The sequence below is a fragment of the Rutidosis leptorrhynchoides genome, chromosome 8, assembly GCF_046630445.1.
Source record: "Rutidosis leptorrhynchoides isolate AG116_Rl617_1_P2 chromosome 8, CSIRO_AGI_Rlap_v1, whole genome shotgun sequence".
NCBI lineage: Eukaryota > Viridiplantae > Streptophyta > Magnoliopsida > Asterales > Asteraceae > Rutidosis > Rutidosis leptorrhynchoides.
The window spans coordinates 226,948,672-226,971,013 of NC_092340.1; positions in this window are offsets into that span (position 1 = coordinate 226,948,672).

Here is a 22,342-nt window from a genome sequence, read left to right on the forward strand (position 1 = left end):
AGGAGGTTCCTTTTCTTTTTGCAAGCTTATTTTAAGTGTCATTAAAATCCTAACCAAAGTACTAAGTGTTGGTGTCAAGTTTGGGGTATAATCTCTTGAGGTCTCATAGTTTTGAGGCTCCATTCAACATCATCTTTTCAACCTACTGCTGTCCAGAAAATTGGGTGTAAGAGTAAAGGGTTTTGAGCTTGTTCAAAGGTGATTAAGGGTCTTAATTCCTAACAAGTTTAAGGGTGGTTTTGGTACACAATAGCTTGAGGCTCGATCATCTTCTTGTTCTCAAATTCAGCCCTCAAACTTGGCTTTGAGGAGGTATGACATTCTTATCTTATCTTGTTATTTGTAAGTATATGTTCACAACTTGATCCATGGGGTTTAACTTTAAAATGGTTTAAAGATATACAAGTTCTAAAATGTAACTAACATGCTTCCGCTTTAATATAATTCTTAAAAGGTTTTAAGTATAATGGAACTTGTTAAATCCCAACATTGGTATCTAGAGCCGAAGTTGTTGAAATATGCTTCGAATTGTTGTCTTTAAACCCACTATATTTGCATTCCAAGTACATGCATGAAAATGGAATACAAAAATTGTCGGGTTTGGTGGGGTGTAAGGTGATGGCCGAATTATTGGGTCCCAAAAATGGGTTTGGGATTTCAAGTTTGGCCATGTTTGTTGTTATGTTGTTGTTCACAATCGAGCCTAGACCGTGTGGTTGAATGTTTGGATGATTTGGTTGTTATTCATGATTTGTAATATTCATTCATATGGTTGTAATTATTTTGTAAATTTGGTTTGTAAAAGTTGTATTTGATCTTGTAATTTTGTATGTAATTTGTTCTATTTTGGTTTGTAAAATAGAATAGGTTGTTATTTCATTTTCTAGAAAAATTGTATTAGGATATGATTTTGTAAAATGAAAGTGAAGATTCATGAAGAAGATTCAAGATGAAGCTTATGAAATTACAAGTTTAAGTGGGAGGTTTTGGTAAAAATCTCTTACTTTGGTTAACCCTCTTAGGTGACATTTGTTTTTTGGCTAAACAAATGTCCACCAAAATGGCTCTTGATTGTGAACACTTTGTTATGCATGTTTGTGTATGTTTGTATGTTTGGTTGCTACAAGATCATCACATGTTATGAACTTGCATGATAAATTATAATTGGTTATAATAAAACATAACAAAATGACACTAATAATTGGTTATTAGACTTAAGTAAAATGGTTTATTTAAAAAGGTAATGAAATGGTTAAAACTTGTAATTGGTTACTAAAAGGTACATGAAAATGGGTTTTTCATAAACATACTACACACCAAATGCATGTTGGTGTATAGCACTTTGTTTTCTAAACTAGAATGTAGAAAACCTAAAATCCCTTAACTAAAACAAGGTAAACAAGTTAAACGCCATCCTTTTGTGGAAACACTTAGACATATTAGGAATCTCTTGATGGGATAAAGGTCACCTAACCGTCATGAGTGAACTAACATGAATAAGGTACACTTTGCATACATGTGGGATAAAGGTCACCTAACCACTTGCATGTTAAGTTTACATGTCTACACAAGTAGGACAACTTGATTTGGGAATCATGAACTTAGGGTCACCGAAGCATGAGGAACAAATAGGCGTTGATGGGATTAATATGCCATGCAAAAGGATTGCATGATCCCATAAATTAGAAGTTGCAAAAGGATTGCAATTGTCATTACGACTACCTAGCTAAATCAAATGACGGGATAAAGGTCACCTAACCGAAATTTGATTTACCGTTGGATTCTAACATTTAATAAAACAAATTAAAGGGTATTGTCTATTAAATCTAAATCAATACTTAAATGAACTTTGTTGAATTTTGTAGATGGCCGCAAATAACAACAACAACATGAACAATGCACCACTTAACTTTAACAACCTATCGTTACGGTCTCTCCTCGAGAAAGACAAACTCAACCATACAAATTTTATGGATTGGTTCCGCAATCTTCGGATTGTCCTCAAACAAGAGGATAAAATGTATGTGCTTGAGGACCCCATTCCCGATCAACCGGATGAGAGTGATGTGGAGGCAATGGCCTCTTACGATAAGTATTGCCACGACTCCCTTCAAGTCTCATGCTTAATGCTTGGGACTATGATACCCGAACTCCAAAAGGATTTCGAGCATCATAGCGCATACGACATGATAACACAATTGAAGGAGATGTTTCTCCAACAAGCACGTGTTGAGCGTTTCGAAACGGTTCGGGCGCTTCATGCTTGTCGTATGGACGATACCCAATCGGTTTCATCTTATGTACTTAAGATGAAGAGCCTTATCGATCGTGCTAACCGTCTTAACCTTAACATATCTAATGAGTTAGCCACCGATCTTATCCTTAACTCCCTATCAAAGAGGTTTGATCAATTTGTAATTAATTACAACATGAATGGGATGGATAAGAGCATAGGTGAGCTTCATGGTATGCTTAGGACGGCGGAAACTAGCATGGGTAAAAGGACTTTACCCGTGTTAGCAATCGATCAAGGTGGGTCTAAAGGTAACACCTCTAAGCCAAAGGTGACTAAGAGAAAAGGACCCGCCCATCAAGGCAAAGGGAAGGGGAAGATGGTTACCCCAACCATCAACAAGGCAAAGAAGCAAAAGGTAGCCGAGAAGGCAAACCCCAAGGAAGACCCATGTTTCGGTTGCGGTGAGATGGGTCATTGGAAACGAAACTGTCCGGTCTATCTTAAAGAGTTGAAGGACAAGAGGGATGCAGGGCAAACCTCAGGTAATATATACATGGTATATATAGAGCTTAGTATTACTTCTTCTAATACATGGGTATTAGACACGGGATGTGGAACTCATATTTGCAATACTTTGCAGGGGTTCAAAAGAAGTGATCATAAAGCGGGAACATCAAGTCTCTATATGGGCAATGGTGCAAAGGTGCATGTTAAAGCTCAAGGAGAATTTGTTTTGAAGCTTCCAAGTGGATTGAAGCTTATTTTAGAAAATGTTTTGTATGCACCGGATTTATGTCGAAACATTATTTCTATTTCTCGCTTAAGACAATGTGGTTTCAATGTTAATTTTATTGATGATGATATCCATTTTTCTAAAGATAATGTATTCTATTTCAAGGCTTCGCCTTCAAATGGAATTTATGAATTGGTTCATGATGACGCATCATCGAGCTCTATATACCATACTAGCACCAAGAAACTCAAAAGGGATTTGAGTGATTCCTATTTATGGCATTGTCGCCTTGGACATATAAACAAGAACCGAATGCATACACTTCAAAAGAATGGACTTTTGAAATCAAATGAAATGGATTCGTTTGATGTATGTGAATCTTGTTTACAAGGCAAGATGACTAAAGCACCTTTCAAAGGGACTTATGAAAGGGCTAAAGATTTATTGGGATTAATACATTCGGATGTATGTGGACCCTTTAAACCCATGACTAGGAATGGTGAAAGATACTTTGTTACTTTCATTGATGACTTTAGTCGTTTCGGATATGTCTACTTATTAAGACACAAGGACGAAACGTTTGAAGCATTCAAAGAATATCAAAACGAAGTACAAAATCAACTCAATAAGACAATTAAGGTACTACGTACCGATAGAGGAGGTGAATACCTAAGCGATGCTTTCCAAGATCATCTTAGGAGTTGTGGGATTATCTCGCAACTTACTCCACCCGGAACACCCCAACTTAATGGAGTTTCCGAAAGGAGGAACCGAACCCTAATGGATATGGTTCGATCTATGATGGCTAGAAGCTCGTTACCTCTATCATTTTGGGGTTATTGTCTAAGCTCCGCGGCTCGTATTTTAAATATGGCCCCAACCAAGAAAGTGGAACGAACTCCTCATGAGATGTGGTTTGGAAAACCTCCTTCTTTTTCATACTTGAAAGTATGGGGATGTGAAGCTTATCCTAAGCGTTATGTAGCAAATAAGCTACATGCTCGATCCACAAAGTGTATCTTCATAGGATATCCCAAAGATGACATGGGATATTACTTCTATGATCCATCCGAGCAAACGGTATTTGTTGCTCGGAAAGCGGAATTCCTTGAAACCAAGTTCCTTATGGAAGGTGATGGTGAAAGGAAAATAGATCTTGTAGAGGTACAAGATCAAGCCGATGATACACAATTGGTTGACACTAGCACTCAACATGAGGATGTTAAAAATGATCAAGTAGATGATCAAGGTACACAAGACGTTCGAAGATCTAGTAGGATTAGTAATCCTCCTGAGAGATATGGTTTTCTCGTGGATGGTTGCTATACGGTTGATTTGGATGAACCGGTAAACTACAAAGATGCTTTATCAAGGATTGATAAAGATAAATGGCAGGAAGCCATGAACGCCGAGATGCAATCCATGTATGACAACCAAGTTTGGGAACTTGTTGAGCAACCTCCTAGCTCTAAGCTAGTTGATTGCAAGTGGATTTTCAAAATGAAAACCGACATACATGGAAACTTGGATACATACAAAGCTAGACTTGTAGCAAAGGGTTTCACTCAAACTCAAGGGGTTGACTATGATGAAACTTTCTCGCCTGTGGCAATGCTAAAGTCTATTAGGATATTATTTGCCATCGCTGCTCATTATGATTACGAAATTTGGCAAATGGATGTCAAAACTGCTTTCCTAAATGGATATCTTGAGGAAGATGTCTATATGGTACAGCCCGAAGGTTTTGTCGATCCGAAAAATCCTAAAAAGGTATGCAAGTTAAAGAAATCGATCTACGGATTGAAACAAGCATCTAGAATGTGGAATCATCGTTTTAATGAAGAGGCAAAGAAATTTGGCTTCATTAAAAATGGTGATGAAGCTTGTGTATACAAGAAGGCTAGTGGGAGCTCTATAATGTTCCTTGTGCTATATGTGGATGATATATTATTATTTGGGAATGATATAACCACAATGCAAGAAGTCAAAACTTGGCTAAAGAGTTGCTTCTCCATTAAGGATCTTGGAGAAGCACAATACATATTGGGGATTGGAATCTATAGGAATAGATCCAAGAGATTGATAGGTTTAAGCCAAAGTACATACATTGATAAAGTCTTGAAAAGGTTCAAGATGGAAAACTCTAAGAAAGGTTTGGTACCTATTCAAAAGGGAACCATTCTCAGTTCATCTCAGTGTCCTACCACGAAAGATGAACAAGAGAGAATGAAGAAAGTCCCATACGCATCTGCTATTGGGTCTATCATGTATGCAATGATATGTACTAGACCGGATGTGTCATGCGCTCTAAGCTTGACAAGTAGATACCAGAATAACCCAGGAAATAGTCATTGGACTGCGGTTAAATGTATATTGAAATACCTTAGAAGGACTAAGGATATGTTTCTTATATATGGGTCTGGTGAGGAGGAACTCGTTGTAAAAGGTTACGTGGACGCGAGTTTCCAAACTGATCGAGATGACTCCCGATCACAATCCGGTTATGTATTCATGTTAAATGGTGGTGCGGTCTCTTGGAAGAGTGCGAAACAGGAAGTTGTTGCGTTATCCACTACAGAGTCGGAGTACATTGCCGCCTCATTGGCAGCTCAGGAAGCTGCATGGATGAAGAAATTCATCGACGACTTAGGAGTGGTCCCTTCCATTCAGGACCCTCTTGAGATCTTTTGTGACAACGAGGGTGCGATTGCTCAAATCAAGGAACCTCGTGCTCATCAAAAGACCCGTCACATTGAGCGGAGATTCAACTACATTAGGGATGAGGTTGAAAAAGGAAAGATATGTATTCACAAAGTTCACACAGATCAAAATGTTGCGGATCCTCTCACGAAGCTCTTACATGGGCCAAAACATGAGGGACATGTTTGTGCATTAGGGCTTCGATATTCTAGTGATTGGATTTGATCTATTTATGTATTGTACCGGAACGAAATTATTCAAACTCATTAATATAACTGTGGTGTTAATTTATTTGAGTTATGTTCCTATTTTGCATATTTCATCCATGAATTAGCAATTATTCAAAATTCCGTAGTCGATCACATTTGTGGGAACAAGTGTGAGGTTTAGACTATTATGAACTTGGATTGGTATACATTCATAGGTTGAATGTGCGGCAAGGCTGCAACCAAGGTTCATAGATATTTGTGGGAAACAAATATTGGAAGACCCGCTCTCAAGAATTACTGTATAGAGCCTTTGTGGTTGATCACATGTAACCTTGAGTAAAGGCGAATATCATTGTATCCTCTGACCTGAGATACATATTGGGTTCGGATATTCACCAAGTACTGTGCCTTGATTCTTTCCTTCGCTATTCTGAAACATGGTAGTACATAAAGAAGAACTCAGGTATATTACAAAGTGTATATCTAGGACGTATGTAGTCAAGATGGAATTTGTCCCTCTTATTCGTTGAGAGTCAGATGTCTAAGGCCTGAAAAGTTAAATCTATAAGAGAGTGATCACTCTGTATCTCTTGGATTTAACATGACATCTAGGATAAAAGGAAATAATGAAAGATTCACCTATTCATATTCGAGAAGGGAACTCGAAAGGGATGATGTTATTGAATGGCACAAAGTCATAACATATTAGGGGTGATGGACGGTGTGTTAGGCTGTATCCATCACTTGCATTATTTTCTTATGTTTCTCGTGCAAGTGGGAGATTGAAGGTATTTCGTATGCCCGAGAGACATATTAAATTAACGTGGCTAATATGTTTTGATCCAAGTCGGGTCATACCCAATAACAAACTTACCGACACCTTATTCGTATTTGATTTTAACAATTGGTTCATTGATCAAATATGCGACACTTGAGCTTTAAGAAAAATGGTTTTCTTAAATTTTACTTGATGTGTACATATTTATATAAATTGTGGAATAATTTATATAATATGGATTTAATTATTTATAGGTTAAATAATTAATAATGTTATGTTACAATTTTATATATTTGGTTTTATATAAAATTTACATAATTAATGTGCAAGTATATAAATGGTTTTATAAAATCCCCTTATGTTTATAAAACATATTTTATAAACAAAATAGAAGTGGCATGGGAGACTATGCAAGCATGCAAATTGACTAGCCTTTTGGTTGGTTGCTTCTATTTTTGAGGTGGATGATAACCAAGGTTTGTGGGAGACCAAACCAACTTGAATACACATCAAAGATCAAGAAAAACTGCATTCTTCTCTCCCTCATTTCTGCTGTATTCTGGCCGTGATTATTCAAGGGAGAAAGGAGGTTCCTTTTCTTTTTGCAAGCTTATTTTAAGTGTCATTAAAATCCTAACCAAAGTACTAAGTGTTGGTGTCAAGTTTGGGGTATAATCTCTTGAGGTCTCATAGTTTTGAGGCTCCATTCAACATCATCTTTTCAACCTACTGCTGTCCAGAAAATTGGGTGTAAGAGTAAAGGGTTTTGAGCTTGTTCAAAGGTGATTAAGGGTCTTAATTCCTAACAAGTTTAAGGGTGGTTTTGGTACACAATAGCTTGAGGCTCGATCATCTTCTTGTTCTCAAATTCAGCCCTCAAACTTGGCTTTGAGGAGGTATGACATTCTTATCTTATCTTGTTATTTGTAAGTATATGTTCACAACTTGATCCATGGGGTTTAACTTTAAAATGGTTTAAAGATATACAAGTTCTAAAATGTAACTAACATGCTTCCGCTTTAATATAATTCTTAAAAGGTTTTAAGTATAATGGAACTTGTTAAATCCCAACACGATCGAGTGTATGTGGTTATTTATAGGTACGTCCAATTGTAATTTTTATATTAAATTAACGAACTGTCATTCAATTAACAAATATAAAACCCATTAAAAGCCCATAGTCTAATTTCCACAAGTGTCGGTCTTTTGTCCAAACCCCAATTATGGTCCAAAGTCCAATTACCCAATTTTAGTATTTAGCCTAACATCACGATTACTTCGGTATTAAATAAGCATAATAACGGCTTAGCTACTAAACAATAATGAAAATAATATAAACATAACTTACAGTGGGTATTAATAGCGTAGTATTACACGGGCAGAGCTTCGACTTAAAACCCGTAAAACATTTCTTACAATAACCCAATTATTATTAAACTTAAATTAAAATTAAAATTATAAATATAAATTACATATAGGGAGAAAGAAAGATTGAAAAAGGTGTAGTTCTAATTCATCGAATTACATGCCTTTTATAGGCAAAATATCAAATTGAATTTTCACTTACGACCCCTGAACTATGCTCAATTAACAACTTTTTATTATTTAATATTATTCTTATTATGAATTAATTAAATATTATATTTTATTCTTGTGCATAGTTGACTTGTACTTTCAGCTCCGTTGCGTCGCGCGTTGAGAGTTGGTTCATGCCTCGGTTCCGGATTTTCGAACGCCCTTTCGTACAATTTTATATCGTGTACTTTGCGTTTTGTAACTTGTACTCTTGTCGTTTTTAGACGTTCTTCATCAATAATTTGAACCTTTTTAATTGTATCTTGTACTTTTTAGCTTTTTGGACCTTTTTGTCTTTGAATCTTCGTTTTCGCCTTTTGTCTTCGCACTTATTTAATATAAACGAATATTACTTGAAAATGGAACAATTGCAACTAAAATCTTGTCTTTCTTGGGGGATAATGCTATGAAATATATGTTCCTTTTTAGCCTTATCAACTTTACGCTTTTAATTAAGTCTTGTATTTATTTATTATTTTACATTTGGTTTTAACTGCGACTAAAGTTTTAAAATCGACAAACCGGTCATTAAACGGTAAAAACCCCCCTTTATAATAATAATATTACTTATATATATATTTGTAAAAGTAAACTAATATAGCGTTAAGCTTTGTTTAAAGATTTTCCCTGTGGAACGAACCGGACTTACTAAAAAGTACACTACTGTACGATTAGGTACACTGCCTATAAGTGTTGTAGCAAGGTTTAAGTATATCCATTCTCTAAATAAATAAATATCTTGTGTAAAATTGTATCGTATTTAATAGTATTTCCTGCTAAAATTTAAAGCTATTTTATATACACCTCGCATAACATCAAGTGTATTGAAGTCTTTCAAAAGTGTTTCCAACATGTTAAGCAATCAAACTTATTAAGACATGATTAATTGGAATAGGTTTCATACAGACAAATGACCACCCAAGTTGACCGGTGATTCACGAACGTTAAAACTTGTAAAAACTATACGATGACATATATATGGTTATATATATATAGTTAAAATGATTTTATTATAAGTATGTATCTTATTAGGTATTTTAACAATGAGTTATATATATAAAAATGAGACTATTAAATTAAGAAACTCGAAAACGATATATATAATGATTATCGTTATAACGTCTTACTAGGTACATATGAATCATATTAAGATATTGATACACTTGGTTAATTATGTTAAATGATAAGTAAATATATCATTAAGTGTATTAACAATGAAATACATATGTAAAAATAAGACTACTAACTTAATGATTTTGAAACGAGACATATATGTAACGATTATCGTTGTAACGACATTTAATGTATATAGATCATATTAAGAGAAATTTGTACATCATAATATCATGATAATATAATAATTTAAAATCTCATTTGAGATTATAAACATTGGGTTAACAACATTTAACAAGATCGTTAACCTAAAGGTTTCAAAACAACATTTACATGTAACGACTAACGATGACTTAACGACTCAGTTAAAATGTATATACATGTAGTGTTTTAATATGTATTCATACACTTTTGAAAGACTTCAAGACACTTATCAAAATACTTCTACTTAACAAAAATGCTTACAATTACATCCTCGTTCAGTTTCATCAACAATTCTACTCGTATGCACCCGTATTCGTACTCGTACAATACACAGCTTTTAGATGTATGTACTATTGGTATATAAACTCCAATGATCAGCTCTTATCAGCCCATGTGAGTCACCTAACACATTTGGGAACCATCATTTAGCAACTAGCATGAAATATCTCATAAAATTACAAAAATATGAGTAATCATTCATGACTTATTTACATGAAAACAAAATTACATATCCTTTATATCTAATCCATACACCAACGACCAAAAACACCTACAAACACTTTCATTCTTCAATTTTCTTCATCTAATTGATCTCTCTAAAGTTCTATCTTCAAGTTCTAAGTGTTCTTCATAAATTCCAAAAGTTCTAGTTTCATAAAATCAAGAATACTTCCAAGATTGCAAGTTTACTTTTAAGTTTTCTAAATCCATTCCAAGTAATCATCCAAGATCAAGAAACCTTTGTTACTTACAGTAGGTTATATTTCTAATACAAGGTAATAATTATATTCAAACTTTAATTCAATTTCTATAACTATAACAATCTTATTTCGAGTGGAAATCTTACTTGAAATTGTTTTCGTGTCATGATTCTGCTTCAAGAACTTTCAATCCATCCAAGGATCCTTTGAAGCTAGATCCATTTTTCTCATTTCCAGTAGGTTTATCCAAGGAACTTGAGGTAGTAATGATGTTCATAACATCATTCGATTCATACATAAAAAGCTGTCTTATTCAACGTTATAAACTTGTAATCACTAGAACATAGTTTAGTTAATTCTAAACTTGTTCGCAAATAAAGTTAATTCTTCTAACTAGACTTTTAAAATCAACTAAACACATGTTCTATATCTATATTATATGCTAACTTAATGATTTAAAACCCGAAAACACGATAAACACCATAAAACTGGATATACGCCGTCGTAGTAAAACCGGGGGCTGTTTTGGTTGGGATAATTAAAAGCTAAGAAGAACTTTGATTTAAAAGCTATACTTCTGGAAAAAATGATTTTTCTTATGAACATGAAACTATATCCAAAAATCATGGTTAAACTCAAAGTGAAAGTATGTTTTTCAAAATGGTCATCAAGATGTCGTTCTTTCGACGGAAATGACTACCTCTTTCAAAAACGACTTGTAACTTGTATTTCCGACTATAAACTTATACTTTTTCTGTTTAGATTCATAAAGTTAAGTTCAATACGAAACCGTGGCCACTGGAATCACTCAAAACGGATTAGAAACGAAGAAATGGCTAGTAAAACAAGATTGATAAAAACTACTCATTTTACCTACGTGAAAGTTAGTAATAAATCTATTCCAACCATAACCTAATCAACTTATATTGTATATTATGTAATCTTGAGATACCATAGACATGTATACAATGTTTCGACCTATCATGTCGACCCATCTATATATGTATTGCGGAACAACCATAGACACTCTATATGTGAATGTTGGAGTTAGCTATACAGGGTTGAGGTTGATTCCAAAATATATATATAGTTTGAGTTGTGATCAATACTGAGATACGTATGCACTGGGTCGTGGATTGATTCAAGATAATATTTATCAATTTATTTCTGTAAATCTAACTGTGGACAACTAGTTGTAGGTTACTAACGAGGACAGCTGACTTAATAAACTTAAAACATCAAAATATATTAAAAGTGTTGTAAATATATTTTGAACATACTTTGATATATATGTATATATTGTTATAGGTTCGTGAATCAACCAGTGGCCAAGTCTTACTTCCCGACGAAGTAAAAATCTGTGAAAGTGAGTTATAGTCCCACTTTTAAAATCTAATATTTTTGGGATGAGAATACATGTAGGTTTTATAAATGATTTACAAAATAGACACAAGTACGTGAAACTACATTCTATGATTGAATTATCGAAATCGAATATGCCGCTTTTTATTAAGTCTGGTAATCTAAGAATTAGGGAACAGACACCCTAATTGACGCGAATCCTAAAGATAGATCTATTGGGCCTAACAAACCCCATCCAAAGTACCGGATGCTTTAGTACTTCGAAATTTATATCATATCCGAAGGGTGTCCCGGAATGATGGGGATATTCTTATATATGCATCTTGTTAATGTCGGTTACCAGGTGTTCACCATATGAATGATTTTTATCTCTATGTATGGGATGTGTATTGAAATATGAAATCTTGTGGTCTATTGTTACGATTTGATATATATAGGTTAAACTAATAACTCACCAACATTTTTGTTGACGTTTAAAGCATGTTTATTCTCAGGTGAATAATAAGAGCTTCCGCTGTTGCATACTAAAATAAGGATAAGATTTGGAGTCCATGTTTGTATGATATTGTGTAAAAACTGCATTCAAGAAACTGATTTCGATGTAACATATTTGTATTGTAAACCATTATGTAATGGTCGTGTGTAAACAGGATATTTTAGATTATCATTATTTGATAATGTACGTAAAGCTTTTTAAACCTTTATTTATGAAATAAAGGTTATGGTTTGTTTTAAAAATGAATGCAGTCTTTGAAAAACGTCTCATATAGAGGTCAAACCCTCGCAACGAAATCAATTAATATGGAACGTTTTTAATCAATAAGAACGGGACATTTCAGTTGGTATCCGAGCGTTGGTCTTAGAGAACCAGAAAATTTGCATTAGTGTGTCTTATCGAGTTTGTTAGGATGCATTAGTGAGTCTGGACTTCGACCGTGTATATATTATGTGATATATTAATCTCTTAACATGTTTGATATTGTGTGATAGATGTCTACCTCTAGCACAAATCCCATTGACTCACCTAATAATAACGAAGAGTCGAATATATATTGGACTGATTCACAAGTTCCCGAAGAAGAACCGGAAGAAGAATCAGAACCGGAAGAAGAATCAGAACCGGAAGAGGAGGAACCGGAGGAGGAAATAGAACCGGTGGGGGAAATAATAAAATGGTTAAGTAAAAGAAAATCCTCAACCAACCGACCAAGGTTAATTATGGTCAATGGTGTTTCCGCCAAGGAAGCAAAATATTGGGAGGATTACCAATTCTCCGATGAATCGGATTCCGACGAGAATTCCGATGATGTTATAGAAATTACCCCAACTGAATTTAAAAAGGCAAAAGAAAATAATAAGGGAAAGGGCATAAAAATAGAGAAATCTAATTCCAACCCCGATGAACTTTATATGTATCGTCAACTCCCGAAGCTCTTAAGTTGTAACAATGACCCGGGAACCTCTACACCACCAGGTTTTTCTAAACCGTTGTGAAAAACGACAGCTCGTATTAGGGGAACATCATATATCCCTAGAAACTTGGCAAAACGAACCAAATCCGAAGAAGAAGAAACGAGCGAGTCGGAATAAGATAGTTGTATTTGTGTGGTGTAATATATGTAATATAGTGTGCTTATGCTTTATGATATATGTAAAAATTGCTTGTACTAATAAGTATTTTTTTTATGAATCTAACTCTTGTCTATTTTACAGTATAAAAACACAAAATGGATAGACAACTCAATATTTTAAGAGACCTACCCGGAGACATGATTGATGAAATCTTGTCTAGAGTCGGTCAGAATTCTTCGGCACAACTATTTACGGCGAAATCAGTTTGTAAGACATTCGAAGAACGTTCCAAGAATGCCTTAGTTTATAAGAGACTTTCGTTTGAAAGATGGGGGATATCACATTGGGAAACCCATAAGTTACGATGTGTTTACTTTGACACATATATTGCGGGGAACCCAAGTGCTATTTTACGCAACGGGTTAAGAAATTATTTTGACTCAATGTATCCGAATATAGGACTTCATGATTTAGAAAAAGCGGCTAACATGCAACATAAAGAAGCATGTTATGCTTATGGGTTAGTAATGTTCGCTTCTCACCAAAGTGAGAAAAAGAATATCGGGCTACAACTATTAAACAAAACGTTCCCACAAGTGACGGAGTCGGTAATTGGGGTAAGAAATGAGGTTTTTAGGTTATTACGAGACTGTTGGTCATTACATAACCTTCGCCCTTTTGACGACGTTACAACACGTTGTCATACTATCGGTCACAACGGTTACGTTCCGCAAGACCAAGGATGGGAAGTGGTATTAGTAAAACCAGAATGCATGACTTGTTTCTGGACGTATGAATTACGTGTCTTTGTTGCCTTTGCTGAACGCCTTATTTATTAACTAGAATTATCTTCGCAACTACTTTGTATCAAAGTTTTATGTGCTATATTTCATGCTATATGTAAAATAGCTGTATTGTAAGTTTGCAAGTTATTGTATAAAGGTTTGAATATGATATTTTTTTGTTGTTGTTGTGATTAGTTTTTCATATAGAATTGTAGTAGTTGAAATGGTATGTTAGCTACTAAGTATGAACTTAACGGGTAGGTACTACCCGAATTTAAACTTATAAAATGCTAATATGAAGAAAAAGCTTTTATAAATGAGTTCATATTATGCTACGAAATACTATTAACTACTCTTAATATTCTGTATGATTAACTTGTTCCATTTGACTATTTTGAAGGAAATGACACCGACTACTCGACACACCGTGAATATGAATGAAGAGGAATTCCGTACTTTTCTAGCTTCAAACATAGCCGCAGTACAGGCTGCACTACATACCAACAATAACCTTGGATCTAGTAGTACAGGAAATCGTGTAGGATGCACCTACAAAGAATTCACTGCCTGCAAACCTTTGGAATTTGATGGAACCGAAGGACCGATCGGATTGAAACGATGGACCAAGAAGTTCGAATCGGTGTTTGCCATAAGTAAGTGTACTGAAGAGGACAAAGTGAAGTACGCTACGCATACCTTCACAGGTTCTGCGTTAACATGGTGGAATACCTATCTAGAGCAAGTGGGATAAGATGATGCTTACGCACTACCGTGGTCAGCATTCAAGCACTTGATGAACGAGAAGTACCGTCCCAGAACCGAGGTCAATAAGTTCAAGATAGAACTTAGAGGGTTACGAACCCAAGGATTTGATATTACCACGTACGAAAGACGATTCTCATAATTATGCCTATTGTGTCCGGGAGCGTTCGAAGATGAGGAAGAGAAGATCGACGCGTTTGTGAAAGGATTACCAGAAAGAATCCAAGAAGATATAAGTTCACACGAGCCCGCCTCCATACAACAGGCATGTAGAATGGCTCACAAACTAGTGAACCAGATTGAAGAAAGAATTAAAGAACAGACTGCTGAAGAGGCCAATGTGAAGCAAGTCAAAAGGAAGTGGGAGGAAAACGGTGATAAGAATCACCAATACAACAACAACAGCAATTACAACAATAATCGCAACAACTATCCCAACAATCGCAACATCAATCGCAACTACAACAAACGGCCCAACAACAACAACAACAACAACAACAGCAACAGCAGCAACTACAACAATCATCCCAACAATAATAATAACCGCAACAACAACAACAACAATCAGAAGCAGCTATGCCAAAGGTGTGAAAAGTATCAATCGGGGTTCTGCACCAAATTTTGCAACAAGTGTAAAAGAAATGGTCATAGCACGGTGAAGTGTGAGGTCTACGGACTAGGGGTTAACAGAACGAAAGGAACAAATGGTGTCGGAATGAGTAATGGCGGAGTAAATAGTGTCGGAGCAAGTTATGCCAATGTAGTTTGTTATAAATGTGGAAAACCGGGCCACATTATTAGAAATTGCCCGAACCAGGAGAACACGAATGGACAAGGCCGTGGAAGAGTTTTCAATATTAATGCGGCAGAGGCACAGGAAGACCCGGAGCTTGTTACGGGTACGTTTCTTATTGACAATAAATCTGCTTACGTTTTATTTGATTCGGGTGCGGATAGAAGCTATATGAGTAGAGATTTTTGTGCTAAATTAAGTTGTCCATTGACACCGTTGGATAGTAAATTTTTACTCGAATTAGCAAACGGTAAATTAATTTCAGCAGATAATATATGCCGGAATTGAGAAATTAAACTGGGTAGCGAAATATTTAAGATTGACTTGATACCAGTAGAGTTAGGGAGTTTTGATGTGATAATCGGTATGGACTGGTTGAAAGAAGTGAAAGCAGAGATCGTTTGTTACAAAAATGCAATTCGCATTATACGAGAAAAAGGAAAACCCTTAATGGTGTACGGAGAAAAGGGCAACACGAAGCTACATCTTATTAGTAATTTGAAGGCACAAAAACTTATAAGAAAAGGTTGCTATGCTGTTCTAGCACACGTCGAGAAAGTACAAACTGAAGAAAAGAGCATCAATGATGTTCCCGTCGCAAAAGAATTTCCCGATGTATTTCCGAAAGAATTACCGGGATTACCCCCACATCGATCCGTTGAATTTCAAATAGATCTTGTACCAGGAGCTGCACCAATAGCTCGTGCTCCTTATAGACTCGCACCCAGCGAGATGAAAGAACTGCAAAGCCAATTACAAGAACTTTTAGAGCGTGGTTTCATTCTACCAAGCACATCACCGTGGGGAGCTCCTGTTTTGTTTGTCAAGAAGAAAGATGGTACATTCAGATTGTGTATCGACTACCGAGAGTTGAACAAACTTACCATCAAGAACCGCTACCCACTACCGAGAATCGACGACTTATTTGATCAACTACAAGGCTCGTCTGTTTATTCAAAGATTGACTTACGTTCCGAGTATCATCAAATGCGGGTGAAAGAAGATGATATTCCAAAGACTGCTTTCAGAACACGTTACGGTCATTACGAGTTTATGGTCATGCCATTTGGTTTAACTAATGCACCAGCTGTGTTCATGGACCTTATGAACCGAGTGTGTGGACCATACCTTGACAAGTTTGTCATTGTTTTCATTGATGACATACTTATTTACTCAAAGAATGACCAAGAACACGGTGAACATTTGAGAAAGGTGTTAGAAGTATTAAGGAAGGAAGAATTGTACGCTAAATTTTCAAAGTGTGCATTTTGGTTGGAAGAAGTTCAATTCCTCGATCACATAGTGAACAAAGAAGGTATTAAGGTGGATCCGGCAAAGATAGAAACTGTTGAAAAGTGGGAAACCCCTAAAAATCCGAAACACATACGCCAGTTTTTAGGACTAGCTGGTTACTACAGAAGGTTCATCCAAGACTTTTCCAGAATAGCAAAACCCTTGACTGCATTAACGCATAAAGGGAAGAAATTTGAATGGAAGGATGAACAAGAGAAAGCGTTCCAGTTATTGAAGAAAAAGCTAACTACAGCACCTATATTGTCATTGCCTAAAGGGAATGATGATTTTTTGATTTATTATGATGCATCAAAGCAAGGTCTCGGTTGTGTATTAATGCAACGAACAAAGGTGATTGCTTATGCGTCTAGACAATTGAAGATTCACGAACAAAATTATACGACGCATGATTTGGAATTAGGCGCGGTTGTTTTTGCATTAAAGACTTGGAGGCACTACTTATATGGGGTCAAAAGTATTATATATACCAACCACAAAAGTCTTCAACACATATTTAATCAGAAACAACTGAATATGAGGCAGCGTAGGTGGATTGAATTGTTGAATGATTACGACTTTGAGATTCGTTACCACCCGGGGAAGGCAAATGTGTTAGCCGACGCCTTGAGCAGGAAGGACAGAGAACCCATTCGAGTAAAATCTATGAATATAATGATTCACAATAACCTTACTATTCAAATAAAGGAGGCGCAACATTTTTGGTACTTAGAGAAGCTCATAAAACCAGATACTCAATACATCCTGGAACGGGGAAGATGTACAAGGATCTTAAGAAACATTTTTGGTGACCAGGTATGAAAGCTGATATTGCTAAATATGTAGGAGAATGTTTGACGTGTTCTAAGGTCAAAGCTGAACATCAGAAACCATCAGGTCTACTACAACAACCTGAAATCCCGGAATGGAAATGGGAAAACATTACCATGGATTTCATTACTAAATTGCCAAAGACTGCAAGTGGTTATGATACTATTTGGGTAATAATTGATCGTCTCACCAAGTCAGCACACTTCCTGCCAATAAGAGAAGATGACAAGATGGATAAGTTAGCACAACTGTATTTGAAGGAAGTCGTCTCCAGACATGGAATACCAATCTCTATTATCTCTGATAGGGATGGCAGATTTATTTCAAGATTCTGGCAGACATTACAGCAAGCATTAGGAACTCGTCTAGATATGAGTACTGCCTATCATCCACAAACTGATGGGCAGAGCGAAAGGACGATACAAACGCTTGAAGACATGCTACGAGCATGTGTTATTGATTTCAGAAACAGTTAGGATCGACACCTACCGTTAGCAGAATTTTCCTACAACAACAGTTATCATTCTAGTATTGAGATGGCGCCGTTTGAGTCACTTTATGGTAGAAAGTGCAGGTCTCCGATTTGTTGGAGTGAAGTGGGGGATAGACAGATTACGGGTCCGGAGATAATACAAGAAACTACCGAGAAAATCATCTAAATTCAACAAAGATTGAAAACCGCCCAGAGTCGACAAAAGAGCAGTAAAAGAAAAGATATAGAGTTTGAAATTGGAGAAATGGTCATGCTTAAGGTTTCACCTTGGAAAGGCGTTGTTCGATTTGGTAAACGGGGGAAACTAAATCCAAGGTACATTGGACCATTCAAGATTATAGATCGTGTCGGACCAGTAGCTTACCAACGGGAGCTACCTCAACAACTCGTGGCTGTACATAACACTTTCCACGTCTCAAATTTGAAGAAATGTTTTGCTAAAGAAGATCTCACTATTCCGTTGGACGAAATCCAAATCAATGAAAAACTTCAATTCATTGAAGAACCCGTCGAAATATTGGATCGTGAGGTTAAGAGACTTAAACAAAACAAGATACCGATTGTTAAGGTTCGATGGAATGCTCGTAGAGGACCCGAGTTCACCTGGGAGCGTGAAGATCATATGAAGAAGAAATACCCGCATCTATTTCTAGAAGATTCGTAAACACTTTCAACAGCTTAAAATTTCGAGACGAAATTTATTTAACGGGTAGGTACTGTAGTGACCCGAACTTTTCCATGTTTATATATATTAAATGAAATTGATATTTACATGATTAAGTGTTTCCAACATGTTAAGCAATCAAACTTATTAAGACTTGATTAATTGGAATAGGTTTCATATAGACAAATGACCACCCAAGTTGACCGGTGATTCACGAACGTTAAAACTTGTAAAAACTATACGATGACATATATATGGTTTTATATATAGTTAAAATGATTTTATTATAAGTATGTATCTCATTAGGTATTTTAACAATGAGTTATATACATAAAAATGAGACTATTAAATTAAGAAACTCGAAAACGATATATATAACGATTATCGTTATAACGTCTTACTAGGTACATATGAATCATATTAAGATATTGATACACTTGGTTAATTATGTTAAATGATAAGTAAATATATCATTAAGTGTATTAACAATGAAATACATATGTAAAAATAAGACTACTAACTTAATGATTTTGAAACGAGACATATATGTAACGATTATCCTTGTAACGACATTTAATGTATATAGATCATATTAAGAGATATTCGAACATCATAATATCATGATAATATAATAATTTAAAATCTCATTTGAGATTATAAACATTGGGTTAACAACATTTAACAAGATCGTTAACCTAAAGGTTTCAAAACAACATTTACATGTAACGACTAACGATGACTTAACGACTCAGTTAAAATGTATATACATGTAGTGTTTTAATATGTATTCATACACTTTTGAAAGACTTCAAGACACTTATCAAAATACTTCTACTTAACAAAAATGCTTACAATTACATCCTCGTTCAGTTTCATCAACAATTCTACTCGTATGCACCCGTATTCGTACTCGTACAATACACAGCTTTTAGATGTATGTACTATTGGTATATAAACTCTAATGATCAGCTCTTATCAGCCCATGTGAGTTACCTAACACATGTGGGAACCATCATTTAGCAACTAGCATGAAATATCTCATAAAATTACAAAAATATGAGTAATCATTCATGACTTATTTACATGAAAACAAAATTACATATCCTTTATATCTAATCCATACACCAACGACCAAAAACACCTACAAACACTTTCATTCTTCAATTTTATTCATCTAATTGATCTCTCTCAAGTTCTATCTTCAAGTTCTAAGTGTTCTTCATAAATTCCAAAAGTTCTAGTTTCATAAAATCAAGAATACTTCCAAGATTGCAAGTTTACTTTGAAGTTTTCTAAATCCATTCCAAGTAATCATCCAAGATCAAGAAACCTTTGTTACTTACAGTAGGTTATATTTCTAATACAAGGTAATAATTATATTCAAACTTTAATTCAATTTCTATAACTATAACAATCTTATTTCGAGTGGAAATCTTACTTGAAATTGTTTTCGTGTCATGATTCTGCTTCAAGAACTTTCAAGCCATCCAAGGATCCTTTGAAGCTAGATCCATTTTTCTCATTTCCAGTAGGTTTATCCAAGGAACTTGAGGTAGTAATGATGTTCATAACATCATTCGATTCATACATAAAAAGCTGTCTTATTCAACGTTATAAACTTGTAATCACTAGAACATAGTTTAGTTAATTCTAAACTTGTTCGCAAATAAAGTTAATTCTTCTAACTAGACTTTTAAAATCAACTAAATACATGTTCTATATCTATATTATATACTAACTTAATGATTTAAAACCCGAAAACACGATAAACACCATAAAACTGGATATACGCCGTCGTAGTAAAACCGGGGGCTGTTTTGGTTGGGATAATTAAAAGCTAAGAAGAACTTTGATTTAAAAGCTATACTTCTGGAAAAAATGATTTTTCTTATGAACATGAAACTATATCCAAAAATCATGGTTAAACTCAAAGTGAAAGTATGTTTTTCAAAATGGTCATCAAGATGTCGTTCTTTCGACGGAAATGACTACCTCTTTCAAAAACGACTTGTAACTTGTATTTCCGACTATAAACTTATACTTTTTTTGTTTAGATTCATAAAGTTAAGTTCAATACGAAACCGTGGCCACTGGAATCACTCAAAACGGATTAGAAACGAAGAAATGGCTAGTAAAACAAGATTGATCAAAACTACTCATTTTACCTACGTGAAAGTTAGTAATAAATCTATTCCAACCATAACCTAATCAACTTATATTGTATATTATGTAATCTTGAGATACCATAGACATGTATACAATGTTTCGACCTATCATGTCGACCCATCTATATATGTATTGCGGAACAACCATAGACACTCTATATGTGAATGTTGGAGTTAGCTATACAGGGTTGAGGTTGATTCCAAAATATATATATAGTTTGAGTTGTGATCAATACTGAGATACGTATACACTGGGTCGTGGATTGATTCAAGATAATATTTATCAATTTATTTCTATAAATCTAACTGTGGACAACTAGTTGTAGGTTACTAACGAGGACAGCTGACTTAATAAACTTAAAACATCAAAATATATTAAAAGTGTTGTAAATATATTTTGAACATACTTTGATATATATGTATATATTGTTATAGGTTCGTGAATCAACCAGTGGCCAAGTCTTACTTCCCGACGAAGTAAAAATCTGTGAAAGTGAGTTATAGTCCCACTTTTAAAATCTAATATTTTTGGGATGAGAATACATGCAGGTTTTATAAATGATTTACAAAATAGACACAAGTACGTGAAACTACATTCTATGATTGAATTATCGAAATCGAATATGCCCCTTTTTATTAAGTCTGGTAATCTAAGAATTAGGGAACAGACACCCTAATTGACGTGAATCCTAAAGATAGATCTATTGGGCCTAACAAACCCCATCCAAAGTACTGGATGCTTTAGTACTTCGAAATTTATATCATATCCGAAGGGTGTCCCGGAATAATGGGGATATTCTTATATATGCATCTTGTTAATGTCGGTTACCAGGTGTTCACCATATGAATGATTTTTATCTCTATGTATGGGATGTGTATTGAAATATGAAATCTTGTGGTCTATTGTTACGATTTGATATATATAGGTTAAACCAATAACTTACCAACATTTTTGTTGACGTTTAAAGCATGTTTATTCTCAGGTGAATACTAAGAGCTTCCGCTGTTGCATACTAAAATAAGGATAAGATTTGGAGTCCATGTTTGTATGATATTGTGTAAAAACTGCATTCAAGAAACTGATTTCGATGTAACATATTTGTATTGTAAACCATTATGTAATGGTCGTGTGTAAACAAGATATTTTAGATTATCATTATTTGATAATGTACGTAAATCTTTTTAAACCTTTATTTATGAAATAAAGGTTATGGTTTGTTTTAAAAATGAATGCAGTCTTTGAAAAACGTCTCATATAGAGGTCAAACCCTCGCAACGAAATCAATTAATATGGAACGTTTTTAATCAATAAGAACGGGACATTTCAACGGCACTGAACAAGTGCAGGGTTTGTCTCGGATTCACGAACCTATATT